The sequence below is a fragment of the Alexandromys fortis genome, unplaced genomic scaffold, assembly GCF_014885135.2.
Source record: "Alexandromys fortis isolate MF-2015 unplaced genomic scaffold, M_Fortis_MF-2015_v1.1 scaffold_123, whole genome shotgun sequence".
Lineage (NCBI taxonomy): Eukaryota > Metazoa > Chordata > Mammalia > Rodentia > Cricetidae > Alexandromys > Alexandromys fortis.
In genome coordinates this window covers 2,176,084-2,195,072 of record NW_026068003.1, presented here as the reverse complement: position 1 = coordinate 2,195,072, position 18,989 = coordinate 2,176,084, and positions in this window count along the sequence as shown.

The window sequence follows — 18,989 nt, the reverse complement described above, 5'->3', positions numbered from 1 at the left end:
AAGCAGACCAATCACACATGAACACACAGCTCCTGAAGAGTCCACCAGCTGCACCTCACTTCACACCAATGCCAATCCCCTGCGATGCCTCCAGGGCTTTGAGCCCTTCCCAATCAAGGATCCACAGGAGGCTCTCACCCATTGCGAGGAAGGAACTGCATGGCCCTTGCCTTCCTTGGGTACTCTGCAAAGCCACTGACGTCTGTTGTGTCTGGTCTCAGTACAAACAGGAAGCAGGAGGTCCACCCGCCTTGTCTCATGGTAATGAACTCCTAGGAGCCTTGCAGGTCTGAGGGTAGCTGTGCTGATAGTGGCCATTATTTACTCTCTGGCTTGCTGCTTGCCTTTTCCCCAGTAAAGCGCCTCAGGTGATTGCTGATAATTGTCACCTTTAAGTGGCTCAACCAGCTCACGGAGTTCTATAGACATACTTAATGTCATATGATGTCACCGCCACTCAAGGACACCCTTTACACTTGGCACGTCTCCAAACCATAATGCTCTGCTCCTCCTCCTGCTTTCCTGGCTTAAAAAAAAAAAAAAAAAACAGTGACCCTGTGGGACTTAGTTGATGGTTTTCTGTCACTGCTGACTTCTGTAGCATTGGAGTTCTGTCCCCTGCAGGTGTCTAGGGACTGTCTGAATGGTGTCAGGCTTCTGATGTTCACCATCATGATTATGGATGTAACCTCATGCCACCTTGAATTAGCCTGAACAGGCACCAAGCAGTTGGCCCTGTGGGAATGTCACGAACCAGCTTCTTTTCCTATTTCTGCCCGTGGCCTTTGCAGCCTGAGCTCAGCCTGCAGTCTTCTGTGGTTGTGAGAAGCCACACATTGGGGGTCAGCCTCTTTCCCAGCTGCCTTGGCATTCTCAGACTCCTTCTGCCATGGCTCCTTTAAGGTGTCTAGTGAAGGTCTCTGGGACTGTCTTTTGAAAGTTTTGTGCCCAACTTGCTTGACATTCCTCTAAAGCCACCTTCCTGCACCTGACACTAAAGGTGAACCCTGTTCTAGTCACCTTCCCAGCTGCTAGGCCACCCTTTACTGCAGCAGCTTCTTGCTTTTAACAGCCTGTTTAATGTCCCCGAAATAAGATGTTGACCTCTAGGGGAGGTGCTGTGCTGAAAACAGCATCGGGAGCTAAAAATAAACATCCATTGCAGAAAGGACCAGGCCTGCTGTACAAACAGACTACCTGGCCACCTTCCAGACCTGACTAAATTAGAGACCCAGTTCCTTCCCATTCAGAGACAGTAAAGCCTTTGCATACAGACCTCTGCAATGAATGGGGGCTAGAAACCATTTTTAAACTGTCCATCAGCTGGGTCATAGCAGGCAGAAATCTGTTCTTCCTAGAAAAGTCCATACGGTGTAAGTGAGCTCCTTGAACATAGTCCATAACAAGGAAAAATAATGCAATTCTCAAAAGACATAGTAGTATGTGACTTTAAAAAAGTTAAATCTTTGGGGATGGGCACATTGAGATTTGATTAATTCATCCTTTTCTGTGAGAAAAGCTTTGAAACCAGCCCTCTTATTAACGAAATGGTAAGAAGAGAAGACAGTGATGCCCAGCCTTCCTCCCTGCCTGCTGCTCAGTCCTGATCCGGGCATAGGGATTCCTCCCGGCTTCCACCTTTGGGCATATACTGTGTGCTTCCGCACGTCATAACAGACACTTGCCTGTCTGCTTCTCGTCAGAGTCCCACGAGAAACCATTTTCAAAAGAAAGAAGGTGAGATTTGGAGCAGCCAGTATTGGGGACCAATATCAGAATGGTCATCAGTCCTGAAACAGCTGTGCTCAGTGATGGGCAGCTGTAATAAACAAAGACCAGGAGTCTGCTGCGGACCCAGGCTTATTCTTCGTAAGAATATGTCTGGCTACCAACTTCTCTCTGATTTTCAGCCAGGCATTGGCCAGGGGGGAGGACTTTTCCCAAGATGGCCACCTGAGCTGAGTCATGGTTAACAGAAGGGGTATGGTCGGCCTATTTGCTTATTCACCTGGTTGCCACACTCTGTAGTATTTTATAGGTACATCATGGCACACAGGATTCTGGGAGAGAAAACCGGTGCTGTAGTTCCTATGCTCAAGCTGGGCTGATAAATGGATTTTGACGTTATGAAAAATGAGTTGCCTACCAGCATACCAAAGTTTCCAGTGGCAGAATTCTAACCAGCAGCTGGAAAGACCATGGCTGGTCTCTAACCTGCCAGGAAAATGGACCGACTCTCCGGCCTGCACCTGATTTCACACTTACATTGCAATTTCCACCGTGAAAATGGATTAATTCTGAGGCCCTTTCAGTTGTGATTAAACGTGTTCTATCTGTGGCACTGTCAGGATTGCAAAGCACCTATTAGGGCGTTAATTAGAGCAGCACGGACTGTTTTAACCTTCACAATTATCTGTGTTTTCAGAGGCTGACCCCTTCCCCAGTTATCGCTTACAGGTTAGCAACGCCCAGGGCAGGCCAGAGGATGAATGGACCAGCGAATCAAACCAGGGAGCACTGAAGAGGTCAGAACAGAGGATCTGCACGTTACAGAAAGACGTGCCTGGTGTGCATCCCCTGACTTTAGTGGCTAGTCCCGCAGCTACAAAATGGTTTCTTCCCAGTGTTATCTCAGGCCTGGAGAGAAGTGTTCTAGAATCTTAGCTCTGTACCAGATGCTCTACCCATGCTCACCAAGGAAGTTGAGCATCCCTTCTCCTCACTGCGATGGCCACTTTTCCCTTGGTGTGTGTCCGGGAGCATATAGCGGCAGTGACAGCGTCAGCTGTCGGCTTCTGTGCATCTCCTATAAGAGAATGTGTGACTCAGTCTCCCCAAGCTTGTGCTTGGCAAAATTTCTATAAAACATTCTTTTTATACAAGAATGAGTCTCACAGCTCAAGAAGGTTTAAAACTGCCCCCCCCCTGTCATATCTACGAGTTGTGCCTTTATATTCTACTTTGAGAGCTGACACCACAGCATGTTCCCCCAACCAAAGCTCTGTGGGGCGTTATGGGCAGTTTCCTTAGCAGCTACATGGACCTTTGCCCGTTTTGACTGCCTTCTGCAGAAACACACTAATGCTGTCCCTGCTTGTAATGGTAAGTCTTGAGATTTCTTCCTGGTCTTCCTTGTAAGAAGAGAGTCATAAAATAGAGTACCACTCACCCTGTGGCAGTTACCAGCAAAGAATGGATGCTCCCTCTGAAGGGGTAGGTTAAGAACATTGGGTGGGTTCTCAGGTAGGCTGGTTTATTCATTTTCTATGCAATGAGGTATGATTTCATGTGGAGAGTTGTGGTCAGGGAAGGGGCAGGGTGAGGGTAGATTACTGAGGGAAACAGTAGAGACTGGGAGACCATAAGAAAGACTTTTCTAACCATGTTCATAAAGAGCAATTGGGATGTCACCGTCACCATGTACCAAGTGCCTTGAAATGCCATTTCTACCTATCTTCATATATAATGTATACATATATACATATAGGTGTGCGATGTATATACATAATCTCATTTAATGTTCTCCTAGGCGCTAATATTATTAACACTGTATAGAAATCAAACTTATACAAGTTCTGTATGCGCAGAATGTTATTTGACCTAAATTGCTCAAGTGGTAGCAGTGGAAGAGTTGGTAGGTGTGTTAGCAAGTGACTTAAAATTTGCTCATAGAGACAGGGAGGTACAGGGGTGCTGTTTATAGACATCCTTTTTTTCCAGAGCAGAAATACCCCCACTGTGGCCAAAGTGACTGCTCCAGGTCTGTCAGGGAGAATCATCCACAAGCAGAGTGGGGTTGTAAAGCATAAACATATCGTGTAAAGTAAATCACTGACCCATCAGTAACCCATTAACATGTGTGTATGTCTGTGTGTGTGTGTGTGTGCGTGTGCACACTCATGCGCGTGCATGGGTGTGTGCATGTTTTTTTTTTTTTTTTTTGCATGTGATTGTACCTGTGCAAACAAGGGTAAGAGAAAAGGGTGTGTGGTGTCTTTTTCTCTTTCTCTCTACCTTACTGCCTTTAGATGGGATCTCCGACTTATCATTTGGCCAGGTTCTCACCCTCCAGCATATGCCGTTTCCTGAGTGACAGGGAAGTTAGTTTACCCCTACTGTACACTCTCCATTGCTTCCTTGACCATCTCCTCTTGATCTTCTAATATCAGAAAGTATCCAGCTAATAACAAATTTAATCAACTGTCAGTCCTGACTCAACTAGCATGTAGACTCTAGGCTTTCTTATGCCCCAGGCTGAGTTCAAGGGCATTGGCATTAGCGATCCAGATTTGAATCTTGGCTCCTTTATCACATGTGCAATCTGAGACAGCTCCTCAACCACTCTGGATCTCACTTCATGACAAACTGGGGTAAAGCTGCCTCCAGATTGTTGTTGCTGCAGTAATGACTGCATGCATATGGCTAGTTCAGAGCTGGCTATGGTTTTTCCTGCCATGTAATATTCCTAACAAGTATTAAAATATAGAGGCTTTTTTATTCTACTGTTAAGATAAGATTGATTGGGTGGAAACAAGGGGTTGTAAGCCCCAGTAGCCTCCCAGGATCCCCTAACTTGGAGAACACTGAGAGTGGAATTTCTGCTTGTTTTATCTGTCAAATACATAACCTCTATCTCTAGGCACGCCCCTTAGTCAACCGAAGGACTTAGTCAACTGATGTTTGAATTTTAATTTAATATTTGTTTGGATGGTGCTTTTAGAGTGTGTTTAAAAATCTCCACACAACCTTCCCTTCCTCATTATAAGAAACTGAATACTTTGATGCTCTTGTCTCAAATAATACATCAGAAGATTAAGCATGTTTCTGATGAAATGTGAGTATCTTCAGGTAGTGGTCAAAATGAAGAATTTGCATTTAAATGGAAAGATTAATGACTAACACACAAAGCCCATATTTAATCAACATTTCTTTAACACACATAATTTACAGTTTTATTCAGATTATCCACCTTAATTCAGTAATAAAAACGATAGACGCAGTATTTTATAAAACAACTCCCATGCCACCAATCATGTGTCCCAGTTCTGAGGTTGCTGCTTTCACACTGTTTCTCGGGAATGATCTAAATGTTGGTACAGTAATTCGGGTGTAACTATATATCAGAAGGTGTGAGTCTCACCTCATAGAAATAGCTCCAGCTGAAAGGAAAAAAATAATCACTTGGAAGTGATTTACTATGCAGGCCTGCTCGTTTGCTCTCTCTCCTCTCAAATCTGTGCTAAGCATGAGTTGGCCTCTACTTCAATTTTGTTGTTGTTGTTGTTGTTGCTGTTGTTGTTTGTTTTTCAAGACAGGGTTTTGTTGTAGCTTTGGAGCCTATCCTGAAACTAACTCTTGTAGACCAGGCTGACTTCGAACTCACAGAGATCCGCCTGCCTTTGCCTCCCGAGTGCTGGAATTAAAGGTGTGTGCCACCACCGCCCAGCTCCCTACTTCAATTTTAAGCAGTACTTCAAATGAATAAACCCAGACGGCCCTTTCCAGGGTATCTAGTAGTGAAAATACAAAGGGGATATGTTTTCCTCTACACCAAAATGCAAAGAAAACAGATATTGCTCCACCGAAAGCTGTGAAGCATTTTGGTCCAATAAATTGTAAATCAAGAATTAATCTGGTTTAATCTGGCTTATGCTTCTAATTCCAGAGCTCAAGAAGCAGAGGCAGGGGTCTTACAAATTATAGTCCAGTCTGGGTTAGTAGTGAGTTCTATGTTATCCTGGGGGTATATAGTGAGTTCCGGTCTCAAAAGCTAAAAATAAAAGAAACAAGCAAACAAAGTGTTTTGTACTATAAATATCATAAACCATTTTCCTTTGTAATCAACTTCTGTTATCAATGTTTATCCCAGGCCCAGAGCAAAGCCCGTGAATCTATTAAACAGCTTTGCCTGGGGTAAGGGACCCTGAAAAAGGGGAAACTGCTCCCAGATATTGAATGATATCTGTTCTCTGTCTGTGGCTTTGGGCTCTGTGTTGAGCAAATGTTGAAATCTGATTTACTTTAGTTGGAGAGTTGTAATGAAATGACAACTTTGAATTAAATAATAATCCTTCTCAGTGGGGAACAGCCAATAACAGAGCCAGCAATGTAGGCCTTTGCAGACAACTTCAAGATTCTAGCTGATACTCAGTCATCCTTGGGGGCCTGATCTCAGCTGCTCCCCTCCTCTCCTCCTTTAGATCTTCACTCACTGCCCTCTCTTTTCCCATCTCCCATCTGGAAGCTGCAAGGAAAATTTACATTTAGTAAACAAGACAATGATAAAACATGAAAAACTGGAAAGAATAAGCAATTAGACCTTTGGTTCGCTTCTTCTTACAGGCTCCATTTTAATTCTGGGAATTGACTTGGTATTTTAAAAAATAACAGCTATCCCCTCGGTTGGCCTCTCGACTTCCTATTGATCCTTTTGACTGCTGACCAGTAAATTTAGCTCGGCATCCTTTGCTGTTGGGAGAACAGAGTGAGCTCTCTTTCATAGAAAAGCATGGCAGCCACTGTTCGGCCTCGGCCTCCATGGTCCTTCATTTGCATACAATAGTAAGGGCTGAGCAGGAAGGGTGCCTAAAGAAAAGGCTTTGCCCACACTGAAGGATCCAATTATAAACAAACAAACAAACAAAAGAGACAGTAAATCTGAAAGTTCATACCATATAAGCCTGGGACCTGACTTCAATTCCTAGCAGCCACGCCAAAAGGTCAGGCTTGGTGGTTCACCTTGTAATCCCTGCACTCCAGAGGCAAGGATAGAAAGGCTTTGGGATTTACTGTCAAGTAACTTAGCCTGTTTGGAAAGTTCCAGGTTAGTGAGCATCCCTGTCTCAAAAATCAAGATAGATGAGACTCCTAAGGCAAGACACCCAAGGTTGACCTCTGACCGCTACATGAATGCACACACTTGCCCCTCCACAAAATAATATATGCATAACAAAATAACTTTAAAATAACAAACAAAACTGAAAATTGTTATATGAGGGGGGTAACAGACTCAGGAAGATAAAACTTGCTCGTTCTCTCTCACATGTGGATCTTAACTTTTAATGTTGGCGTGTATGTTAGCCAGAGGATGTAAATATGGTTACAAAGTGCAAATGAGATAAAAGGCCAAAAGAGAGAATAAGAGGTGTATAACAGAAGGGAGACGGGAGGCGGAATATACCACTGACATCAAAGCCAGAGGGTACAGAGGGAAGAAGTGATAACTAGGTAGGGGGTAATAAAAACAAATCTTTTTTTTTTGAAAAATTTTATAACGAAGCCTAATATTTTATGTTAATAATTATAGCAACTAGCTAACTAACTAAATGAATAAATCTGAAGCCCTAAACAGCTCCAGACGATTTCCCCAAGGGGAGCTCTGAACAGAGCTGACCTATATAAAATAAGCCGATAGCCAGGAAGATAAACTTTAGAAGCACACAGTGCCTCTTGGTTCTAAAAATGTGAAGAATGAAAAATGAGTTGAAGAACGAGGGTCTAATGTGGTTTCCAGTCTCTGCCAGTGACCGCATCAGGGCTGTGTTGTGGAATGATCCCTGAAGTATAATAGACAAAGACGTGGTCCAGTGGCTAATGAAACCAGCACAGTACAAAGAACACATAGACCTTAATTTATGGGCCCTCTGTTGCATCTGGATTCTTATCCAAAAGACCTTTTAATTAAGCTCCCTCAGGTGGGAATCAGTGCCCATTTTCACTAGCCCAGGGGTAATAGAAAAAGCCAAACAAGGTCTTTGTTTCTCCCTGGCACTCCGTTCACTAATCATCTCTCCCCTATTCATCTCAGGCTTCCGCCAGAGTTCATTTCATCTTCATCAACATTGCCATCTTCCCTCTCATATTTCAAACAGCAATTGGAAAGCAGATATTTAATCAGAAAAGTTTGGGATTCATTTTTCGGATACCCAATCTGTCTTTAGAGGCTTTCAGACAGACAAAATTGCTGCTGACTACAAAAAACAACCCAAGTCTGTGTCCTTGAGAAATGTTAATACCCTGGAGAAAGTTCAGGGCCCTTAGAGCCAGGCCACATACCAGCTCAGTCACTATTAAGAGCCTGACCTTGGGTTACTCATGTAACATCCCAGAACCTCAGTATTCTTGTCTGAAAAATGGAATCAGCTCTCCAAAGTGTGTTCCTGGAAGAGTGGTATATGCAGATGTCTCAATACAGTAGAGAAAAGTCAGTCTTAGATAGTCATATAAAGAGGGGTTCCCTTGTAAAACTGAAGTTCAGGCCCCAGAAACAGGGTGTTTAGGGTTGATCTTTAAAACGAGAAAAGAAAAATAGCACAGAGACAGATGGGACACACTGGCCAATGCTGTCACCCTGTGTGATCAGCATAACTAACAGCTTCAGGGAAGTTGAAACTGCAGGATGGCTGCTGCCAGGTCCTGGCCCCATCCTCTCTCCCTGTCTATTGTTCTTTGTCTCCAAGAACCCACATTGTTCCTCCCACTCCCTGTAGGCTACCGACTCATTCTGCTCCACCATGCCAGAACACAGCTTCCCCAGTGTCCTGAGTGTCACCACTTTGAGACTATCCATATACACACATACTCTCTAATAGCTGTTGAGATCAGTCCCAAATTTACAGAAGGTTCTGGATATAGTGTTAGGTAACCTCAGTCCAATATGATGAGGATGGGGCATAAAGTCATGTGGTACAGAATGGTTCCTGGAGATTCATCAATGTCACAGCAAGGTCAGCTAAAGATGGACTTGTGACTTGAAAAGACATTCTCTAAGTTACTACTGTAATGGTCTGTCCTGTCCCTTTAAGAGACAAAGCTCCTCCCACTTCCCTCCCCTCCCACCCTGAGGCAGGCAGATCTTCCTTCCTGCCTCCAGCTTGAGTCTCTTCCTTTCCATCTCTCTCCCGAAAAGGTAGCTGTTGATGTGGCTCCTCTCCTCTCCCTCCCTCCCCTACCCCTGTCTCTCTCTCTGCTCTTCCCCCTTCTCCTCTTCCCCCTTTCCCTTTCTTCTCCATAACCCACTAAATAAATATCCAACCTCACTCTGCATGGTGTGCCTATCTGTCTGTCTCTTACCTGCTATGGCTGTGGCTCCTTGTGGGACTGGCTGTTCCATCTTGGTCTCTCACCTGCCATGTGATTCCCTACCTAGGCTCCCTGTCTAGGACCCACTGACCCTTAAGACCCATGGGCCACTCTGGGCAGCTGCCTTCATGGCCAGCTATGGTCTCATGCTCACTGCTCACTGCCACTACTTAGGGACCTGCAGCATTTCTGCCCCTGCACTCCTTGGGGATCAGTGCAATTTTATTTTTACCATTACATTGGTGCCTGAGACTTGGGAAGACTCTCCCACCCCTCTCCTAGGGTTGAGATCCAGAACCAGGTATTTTTTTTTTCACACTCACACCAGCAGCTTTGGTGGTGAGTTTTCCCCTTCCAGCCCCCAACTTCAGCCTTCATGGCTACAGTTGAGCCCTCCACTGCTTTCCATAGCTAAAAACATGACCAGATGACCCAGGGTCATTCCTCCTGCACTAGCACTGCACATGCTGTGTGGTGCATTCGACTGTGGGCCCAGATCCCTTGGATTTCTCTTTCTCCTTTTTTCTTTCTTTTGTGGTCCTTGCCTTGCTTCTGAATTTCTTGACTGTAGCCAGTCAGGCTTTAACACCCCACCTATAGAGAGAGGATGCTCTTCTACACACCCTGCCATGTTTGCAGCCCTGTTTTTCACAGGTTTTTACATTTTCAGCTATGGTACAAACCCTCAAACTATCAGTCACCCGCTTGTGAAACTGTGCCTTCCACTGCTACTGCTGGTCTTGTGGAAACCGACAAGATTGGTTGGATCCACAAGGTAGCTATTTTTCAATTCCAGCCTTTGCTCACTGCTACAACAGGACAGGTCTCACCTTCAGGTTTCTCTTCCGCACAACATGTGACCGCTGCCATTTTGACTGAGGTCAGGTGACCTTACCACCATCTTAACTGAGGTCAGGTGACTTCACTGCCATCTTCACTGAGAGCCAGGTCAAGTGACCAAGTTTCACCATTTTTACTGAGGTAAAAACAAAAACAAAAATTTGGAAGCAAAACTACAGAGCTCTCCAGATGTAGCATGGATTGTGAGGCTGGCATGAGTCTTCTGCTCTTCAGTGAATTGGTCCAAAATGTAAACCAAAGAGAATGTTAGATGGCAGGAGCTAGAGGCCTCTCTTGACAGGTCTGTGTTTACACAAGCTGCAAGGCTCCTGCAGGAATCCTTGGGCTCCCGTCCTAAAGTCAAAATTGCAATCCTGAGTTAGACACAAGGACCCTAAGGATGCAAATTCCATTCATAATTACAGTCTGATTTGTTTCATCCTCCAGGCTCTTCCTCATTTTTGCCTGAATTCATTTTCTCAGAAGTGATCCCAAATAATATGAACCACCAGCCCTGTCTCAGACAGTGAAGGGAACGCATGCTCCCGCTGGGATTCATGCAGCAGTCCCTGGCTCCAGTCCAGAGGTTTTAGCAGATGCCTACACCAGCAGCAATCCTTGGGGCTCCCACATTGGAACTCCCAGAATTGGGCTGCTGATCATGAGCACTCCATGATCACTCCATGACTCTCTCCATGAGCACTAAGACTTCAGAAGTGACAAGGCTTGGCCCCTGAGCAGCGCAATGCCATCTTCTGAAGATGCTGCCCTGCAAGGCTGGCTCTGTGTTTTACTTCTCTTCCTCCTCCAGGCCCCTCCCACCTTCTCTCTGAATTCCCCTCTACTCTTCATAATCAAGGACCAACAGAGGCAATCCTTTCTTTTCTCCAGCACTCACCAATGAGGTCTATCTAAACAGCTCAATGCTACCTCAGGAACCAAGAAAACACATATATATTATCTCCAAAGCGACATTTTCCAAGGAAATGTTTGGAAATACTTTCTGCTTTCAGATCTGAGAGGCTATAAGGGACTGGCTAGGTAGAGTATGGGGTGAGGCTAGGGAGCTTGAGGGCCTTCTGTAAGTCCCCACCCACTGTTTACAGAGGAGAGGCTAAAGTCTAGAAGGGAGCCTGATGTATTTTTCCATATGTAAAGGGCCCATAGCTAAGAATCTGTCTCTCGCTAGAAGGACTGAGTAGGTGGGAGATAAACCTCACCTATTCAACCCCACCTACTGTTTGACTTTTCTTTTATTCCCAGGATATACCCAGGTGACCAAGACTGACTGTGAGATTGTGTTGTGGGAAGGAACAGAGCTGAGGTATTATAACTCCTCCCTTAAAGACTGCATGATAGGGCAAAAGAACACAGGAAACTTGATCACATGCCAAGCCTGTCAAAGCTCAAGGGCCTGGGGGAAGGAGGATAGTGACAGCTAAAGGGAGAGTCGTCACCAATAGGACTTATGTCCCAGTAAAAGGCACTCTTGCCCCTCCTACCATTGGAAATGCAGAACAGAATTTGGGGTTAAACATTATTTGGATACTGAGTCTGGTACTCTTGCATGTCTCACATACAGAGTAACTCTCTTGTGCTCAGTTCTTGCTAGCCATTCTCCTTTTTTGAACAATACAACTTGCTCTTGTACCTCTATGACTCAAAACATTTTAATGGTTCCTTGGATGATAAGTGCCTGTTATGATGTATTGGATGGTTCACTGACAAACTGATGGACTGATGGACAGAGAAATCACATCTTGGTGATTCATATCAACCCTGCCTGTTTCCATTGACCTGTGAGTTTATGTTTCCTGCCTGAAGACTGACCTAGAATCCCAATGAGGGTATTCAGGCTGTACTGCTTCTCTGGTTGGTCATACTTCGGCTTGGCAGTCTGTCTATTGACCCTCTGCAGCACAGTCAACAGTTTTTATCCTTAACATGAAACATACATGAGACATGTTATATCTGCCAACTTTCCTGTTGTTTTGCATTATACTTTCTTCTGTAATTCATGAGAGGAAAATACCAGCTTCACAGGACATTGCCTATGTATATCCATGGAGCTGTATGGAACATCCACTCTGTAATATCTCTAGACATTACATACACACAAGGTGTTTAGGTGCTCCCTCAATGTTAGAGACCAAACAAATTATGATAATTACTAAATGGTACTCACGTGACACAGATGGCTCGCTATCCCTGTTTAATGAGGTTGTGGGATTCTAACCAACATGGGTGGATCCAAATTGTTATTACGCTCTGGCTCTATTTAGTTCTTCTGAAGATAATACCATGAGGCATCTTAATAGGATAACAACTTAGTGTGATTCCTACTATCAAGGATGCTGGTACCCAGACTGTCAAGGACACCAGTTCCCAGACAATCAACAATACAGTAGTTAACAATAACAACAGAACTTCTTCACTGTTGAGACCATGAGTGCGCTTTCACAATGCTGTTTCTCCACTTTACCTCTCTATTTGTGAATGCCTGAGACCTACCCCACTTGTGTCTAGAGCTTGTGCCTTTGCTCACCCTTACTTTGAACCCCATCCTGTGTTTCTACATTGCCTCCTTCCTCTGCATAAACCTATCACTTCCAGTTGGTCTGCAGAGACTGGTTTCAGGTGCAGAGGGGGAACCAGCACACCAACATCAAGAAAGCTTGATTCTGTAACTCTGGGACTTGAAATTTACCACAGGAGCGTCAGTTTCAGACCTGTGTCAGGCACACCACACCGTGGACTTTAAAGTTTTTTTCTGTTACAGAGTTCCTGGACTTCCTCTTCAACATACTGTCTTCTAACAGTGTAAAATTTTGTGTAACTGTGATGATTATGAAGAGTTTCACATATTGACCACTTTCTAGGATTAAACTCTCAATCCTCATAAAGCGTTAGTGTGATAAACTGTCTAACATTTGTTTAAGAGATGAGAAAGCAAAGTTCTAAGAGAGACGGTCGCTTACAAACAGAGCTGGTGAATGGGGATCTAACATACAGTCACAAGTTGGTGTCTCTGGCCACAATTTTCATCTTTCCTCACAAAGAAGTGACAAATATCTTCCTGTTTACAACATAGAACATACTACGCTAGGTCCCCAGGAAGGCTGCAGATACCAGGATATGCGATTGTTTTCAAATACCTTGCATATAGGAAATGCTAAATCAAGCTAAATTAAATCCAACAGAGTTCTAGACGGTTAACAAGCTTTGATTAACCCCCTGCTGTGTTGGGCACCCAGCCATGACTCCTCCGTTAAGCCTAATACTGCTTAATTTATGAAAATGTTGTTACAATTATTCTGTTTCTAAAATTTAGGTTCCCTCAAACCAGGAAGTGCATTTCACAAAAAGGAAGCACATTTCACAATATACATCACTGATCTCAATTCCCTTTCTCTTCGGCACACATTTATGAATATCTAGTTGTATAGATACTTCTTTTGGGGAGGGTTCATCTAAACTAGGGTTTTTTTTCCCTCTGCTACTAGAACTCTTCCTGCAGTCATACTCATGGAAGCCCACGTGTCTAGCTATTGTCTGAATAAGGTCATCCAGGTTCTATGGAACCTGCGGAAATTGAGCATCTATTCACTCTTCTGTTCGTAGCTTGCACATCTCCTGTGAACTTGGAGGAAATATGGGTTCAGGAGACCAGAGTATAAGGAGGAAGGCGAGGAAGATGAGATTGTGGAGGAAAGAGAAAGAGGACGGGAGCGCAGATACAGAATGAGAACTATGGATCAGGACTCAAAGACCTCACTACTACTAGGCAAAGACGTTTAGTCCCCTTAAAACTGCTCTATATTCAGGGAAGACTTTGTCCTAAGAAATTGCCTCCTGAGAATGGATAAATAAGGATGCTTTTGAAAATTAGCAAGTGACAAAATGACATTGTAAGTCACTGAGGAAAGCTGCCCCTTATCCTCCTTTGGGTCAAGGGGAAAGACCTAGTAACCATGCTACTGGGAAAACTGTCACCAGGTGGTGCTTCTGCCAATATATCCAAGATGCTTCCTGCAACTGGAACACATGTGTGCCGAGGGATGCTCTAGTTATCCAGCACCACACCCAATCTGCAAGCTGCGTAGGAAACAATCATGCCTGTAGCCGAGACTCTAAGAGACAGCTGCCCTAAGTCATGCCTCACACAGATCTAAGTTTCACACATCAGTGTTTCTTTTCTCGTGGTAAACAGATACGTCATCCTCTAACTTTAATTAATTATAGACAATTTGAAAAACACTGTCAATAAAACAGAGTGTTGTGTACTCGTGGGAAAAGAAATGAGATGAAAAAAATATAGCCTGTCCCATTATTCATTTGTATTGATCTAGATGTTCAAGCCAATATATCACAATTTGACAAAAGGTTAAATATTAACAGAAGAATCATTAATCTAACAAAACAAATTAGCATAATAGTGGCTCTCCTGACTGGTGTTCTGTGTACTGTAGATCTGGATAGACTGTGGAAGTCTTCAGACTGAGGTTTGGTACAGATCTTTACAGACTCATCTGAACCAGGCTTTTTCCTTTGGGCCACCAACCAGCTCCCAAATCGGGACATAGAGACGTATTATTAGTTTTGAATCCTCGACCTAGCTTACATACATTTCTGGCTTGTTCTTTCCACTTAAATTAACCTGTTTCTCTTTATCTACCTTTTACCTCTTTATTACTTTTCTGACTTCTATATACCTTACTTTCACTGTTTCTTTATATCTGACTGGCGAGCGTCTGCCTGACTTCTTGTCTTAGGCATCACCCTTGTTCTCTCTTCCTTCTTCTTTTGTTCTTTCCCTTCTTTCTCTGGAGCCTAGATTTCTCCTCCTATTTATTTCCTCTGCCTGGCAGCCCTGTCTATCCCTCCTCTGCCTCACTATTCAGCTCTTTAGCTTTTTCGTAGACCAATCAGGTGCCTTGGGCAGGCAAGGTGAGACAGATGCAATTTATCTTTACATAATTGAACAAATGCTGCATACGCAAAAGTAACACACCTTTACACAGTTAAAGTAATATTCTGAAGCATAAACAAATGTTAACACATCTTTCCCCAGTTAAAATAATAGTCTGCAACACCCAGCCACTAACTAGACTAGGTTCGGAGGTGAACAAGGCAAAGGGGTCACTTTGGTAGACTGACAAGACCTTATCGTAAGCATCCGCCACACAAAACATATATGCCCTCAACAAGGAAAGAATATGGTACATAAGGTAGCATGGCCTTGGCACATTTTCTTTTCAAATACTTCAGTGGGTGGTAGGGTTTCAGCATAGCCAGCTCATCCTTGCATTTGGGAAACAGCAGTGGCTTTCGGCTCTTGTCTCCTGCTGTGGACAGGCCTGATGATGTTCTTCATGTTATCGTTAGACTCCTCTCTCTGACCGACAGGAAGAAGTTTTCCTGGATGTGAAACATGAGCGTATAGAGGTGACAAGGAATCTGAGACTGTTCTCCAGCAAACACCGCTGACTTTGATTCTTTTAAAACATGGAGAGCTGGAGAGTGATCTTACACAGGCTAGGTTCCTCGTAAACTGCATGGCCCAAGATCAAACACACCAAGCCTCATTAAAACTATGGGGCTGGAGAGATGGCTCAGAGGTTAAGAGCTCTGGCTGCCCTTCCTGAGTACAATTCCCAGCAACCACATAGTGGCTCACAACATATCTACAGTGAGATTTGGTGCCCTCTTCTGGCCTGCAGGCATACATGCAGACAGAACTCTGTATACATAATAAAAAAATCTTGTAAAAACTGTGCCTTTCTTTATGGTATTAAAAACCAAATTGTACATATAATTTCCTCTGAGAGTAAAAAACTATTTCTATGATTTTTATCAGCTTCTCTAGTTTTAGTTCAATCTATTTTTCTTCTGTTGAATTTATTACATTTATTTATTTATAGTTACACACTATCTTGAGTGTCTTCTTACATTTCCTTCAGTTCTGAACCTATTCACCAGTATACCTGACCTGGCATCCATCTGCAAGTAAATTCAGAAGAAGATGTTCTATATTTGGGGCAGAAGAAGTGAAAGCCGAGAAATGTTCAATGATAACATAAATTATTGAGCCACTTGGATATATAATTAGAAATTTGGATCAAATCTGTCAGAGATTCCTGTCAATGTTGGTGCTTTAAGATTATAAATTAAAGCTGGGCTGTGGCGGCACATGCCTTTACTCCAGGCACTCAGAAAGCAGAGGTAGGTAGAACTCTGTGAGTTTGAGGCCAGCCTGGTCCACAGAGTGAGTTCCAGGACAGCCAGAACTGTTCCATAGAGAAACCCTGTCTCAAAAAAAAAACCTTATAAATTAAAAATCACCACCATTATGAGTATTTTCAAAGATTACAAACTTTTGATAACTGAATTAGCAATTTGTGCTTCCCTAAGAACTAAAAAAGAAACTGAAAATTAAAATAAAATATAATAAGAGGATACTGACACTTCTTGACCACTTGGCAGTTTACAGTAAAAGAGAACATGATCGGTTTCCATAAAAGTCATTTGTTGTAAAAACCAAACTTACTTGTGTGAGAAGAGATGACACTCCCTTTTACCAAGTCATGTTGAGCGGCTAGGATCAATTCCAGAGACACTTCACTTTCTAAACATTATGTTTTCAATAATTTATGGATTTCATCTTCTATCATCCTTAAACTATTACCCGTATCAAGCTCAGTTGTCTACTTCAAATGTAAAAGCACACACGTGCACATACTAGTGACAAGATGAGGATATTTGATTGAAAAGGGATGACTTTTAAGAGAGATCTAGCTCTGTAACTTTTGTTACCATGACAGAAGCCTGCTTCAGTTGCAGAGGCAATTACATCATCGCTGTTGCCAGGCTCACCTCTTAAAAGTGTCTGCCACTTCTTGTCTCTAGTCTCTCTTCTTGCCTGTTGTCTCTGTCTGTCTGTCTGTCTGCCTGCCTGCCTCTCTCTTGTCCCCACTCCAAGCCGTTCACTCTTGCACGCCCTCCCCCTTCCCTGATAAACCTCTTGCACTAACAGTTGCATGTGGTGTATTTGCTTAGTGGCATACTTTAGCATAGCCCGGCTAAAGGTACCCACTTTGCCTTTTTTGTAAAATCCCTTCATCTTTTTCATCATGCCAGAGTTATCTGAAAGGATTCTCTTCAGCTACATGGAATCATTTTGAGTTTAAGTATGGCTCACCAGCATTTAAACAACTCTTAAAATGCCCTTTCTTCCTAACTCATCTATACGAGCATGGCTTCCTGAGCCTCCTTTTTTCCAAGATTTGGCATGAATTTATGGTAGATGTTGTCTTCTTTAGAGCACTGGATATTCAGGAGTCTTCAGAGATGCTTGCTAATGCTCCTTACTCGTGTTCATTCAGAATAATGTAGAATTCTTCAGGACTGGAATACTTTAACAAAAATATAGATAATCTAGAAACAGGGAAGCCTGATAGATTCATAATGTATTAAAAGAAATTATTTTAGTAAAAATTAAGACACTGAGATAGTGTTAGTAGTGGATGTTCATGGATGCAATGACTGACAGAGGAGATTTTAAAATTCATTGAGAAATCTTAAGAGAAAAACATCAGGTCAATTCCAAGCCTTCTATAAAGGAAAAGGAAAGTTTTGTTGGAGTCTTGGTGTGCTAATAGCTACTTTCCAATCTCTAATTTATAGAGGCCCATTTTTTTTTTGCTTGGCTTTTTACTCTGTGCAGCACTGGCCAACTTCAAAGACTGATGAAATCTGAGAGTGGTATTAGATCTAACATCATCTCAAGATGGCCTTTAAGCTGAGCAAGAATGAGCTGGGCAGGAGGGGAAATAGAAAGGAAGAGAAAGGGTCTACGGATGAAACTCTTAGCCTCCTAGGAAATAGAAATATTATTTTTCAATCCTCTCTAGCAATCTCTGGGGCAGTTTATGCTGCTCTGAAATCACGCTGTTTCCTAGAATGGCATTGGAATAAAGATATCGCAGAGTGAGATGGATTATAATTTATGTGTCCCAATTAGCAAGAGGGATTTCCTGGAAGCAGCACCGTTCTCTGAGATGACTCTCTGTGGCTGTGCGTGGAATCTTTAGGCTATACTAAGCAGAGGATGCAGTTATGTTGGGTCAGCATCTCAGAAGTTATTTCCTGCATCACATTCAGCTCCATGGTCCAAGGACCAGCTCTGAATACTAGACACGGCTCCAGGGGTTTCTCTCATTGTCCTCATCAAAGCACCTTAATTCTGGATCTACCAGAAATGAAGATTTTAAGTCACCAAGCCGAATCTTGGTAGAGTGAGAGGTGTGAAATATGAGTGAAAGCAAATGTGTTTAGAAGTAAGAATTGAGAACCCACAAAGGATAGGATAAGGCTTAAAAATATGACCTATCTAGCAAGCCAAAAATCAAGATGCTGCTGTAGTCATCCCGTGTTACCTTTAGACAGCCATGTGCCAGGTTAGAAGCAAAGACTGGGCCAGCAGGGAGGGTAAAGGTGCCTGCTGCTAATCCCCATGATCTGAGTCCCCTTCCTTAGACTCTGAAACCCTAAACGTTGTCCTCTGCCCTCCAGATGTGTGCAGTGACACACACACTCCTACACACAGATACTCACAAAATAAATATGTAATAAAAAGTAGTAACTGGACTTCTCAAAACGATTTCTTTAAGAAAGAAACAAGGTTATTAACACAAGTGACAATCTTAATTCGCACTAGGGTTAAAGCTAGCGTTTCTTAAAAGACATTTTAAAGGTAGCATCTTTACACAGTGTCGTAGGATGCTCCATGTTTCAGAGATGCTAGACCTGGGTTAGCATTTTGACTCATCTATGTATTAGTTACGTATCATCTGCTATGAACCTAATTGAGGTTGGGGGCTATTATTCACAATGTCATAGTCTTGCTGTGACACATGTAAAGTTCATACAACAGTGGCGCAACAGGCTTCCCATAAATAATGGTTTTCTCTATCACTGTCATGAGTTGAATCCTCAAACCTTTTCTAGATTTTCTTGGCATGCAACTGAATTTTAAAATAATATAAGAAGTGTAAAAGTAGGGCTGTCAA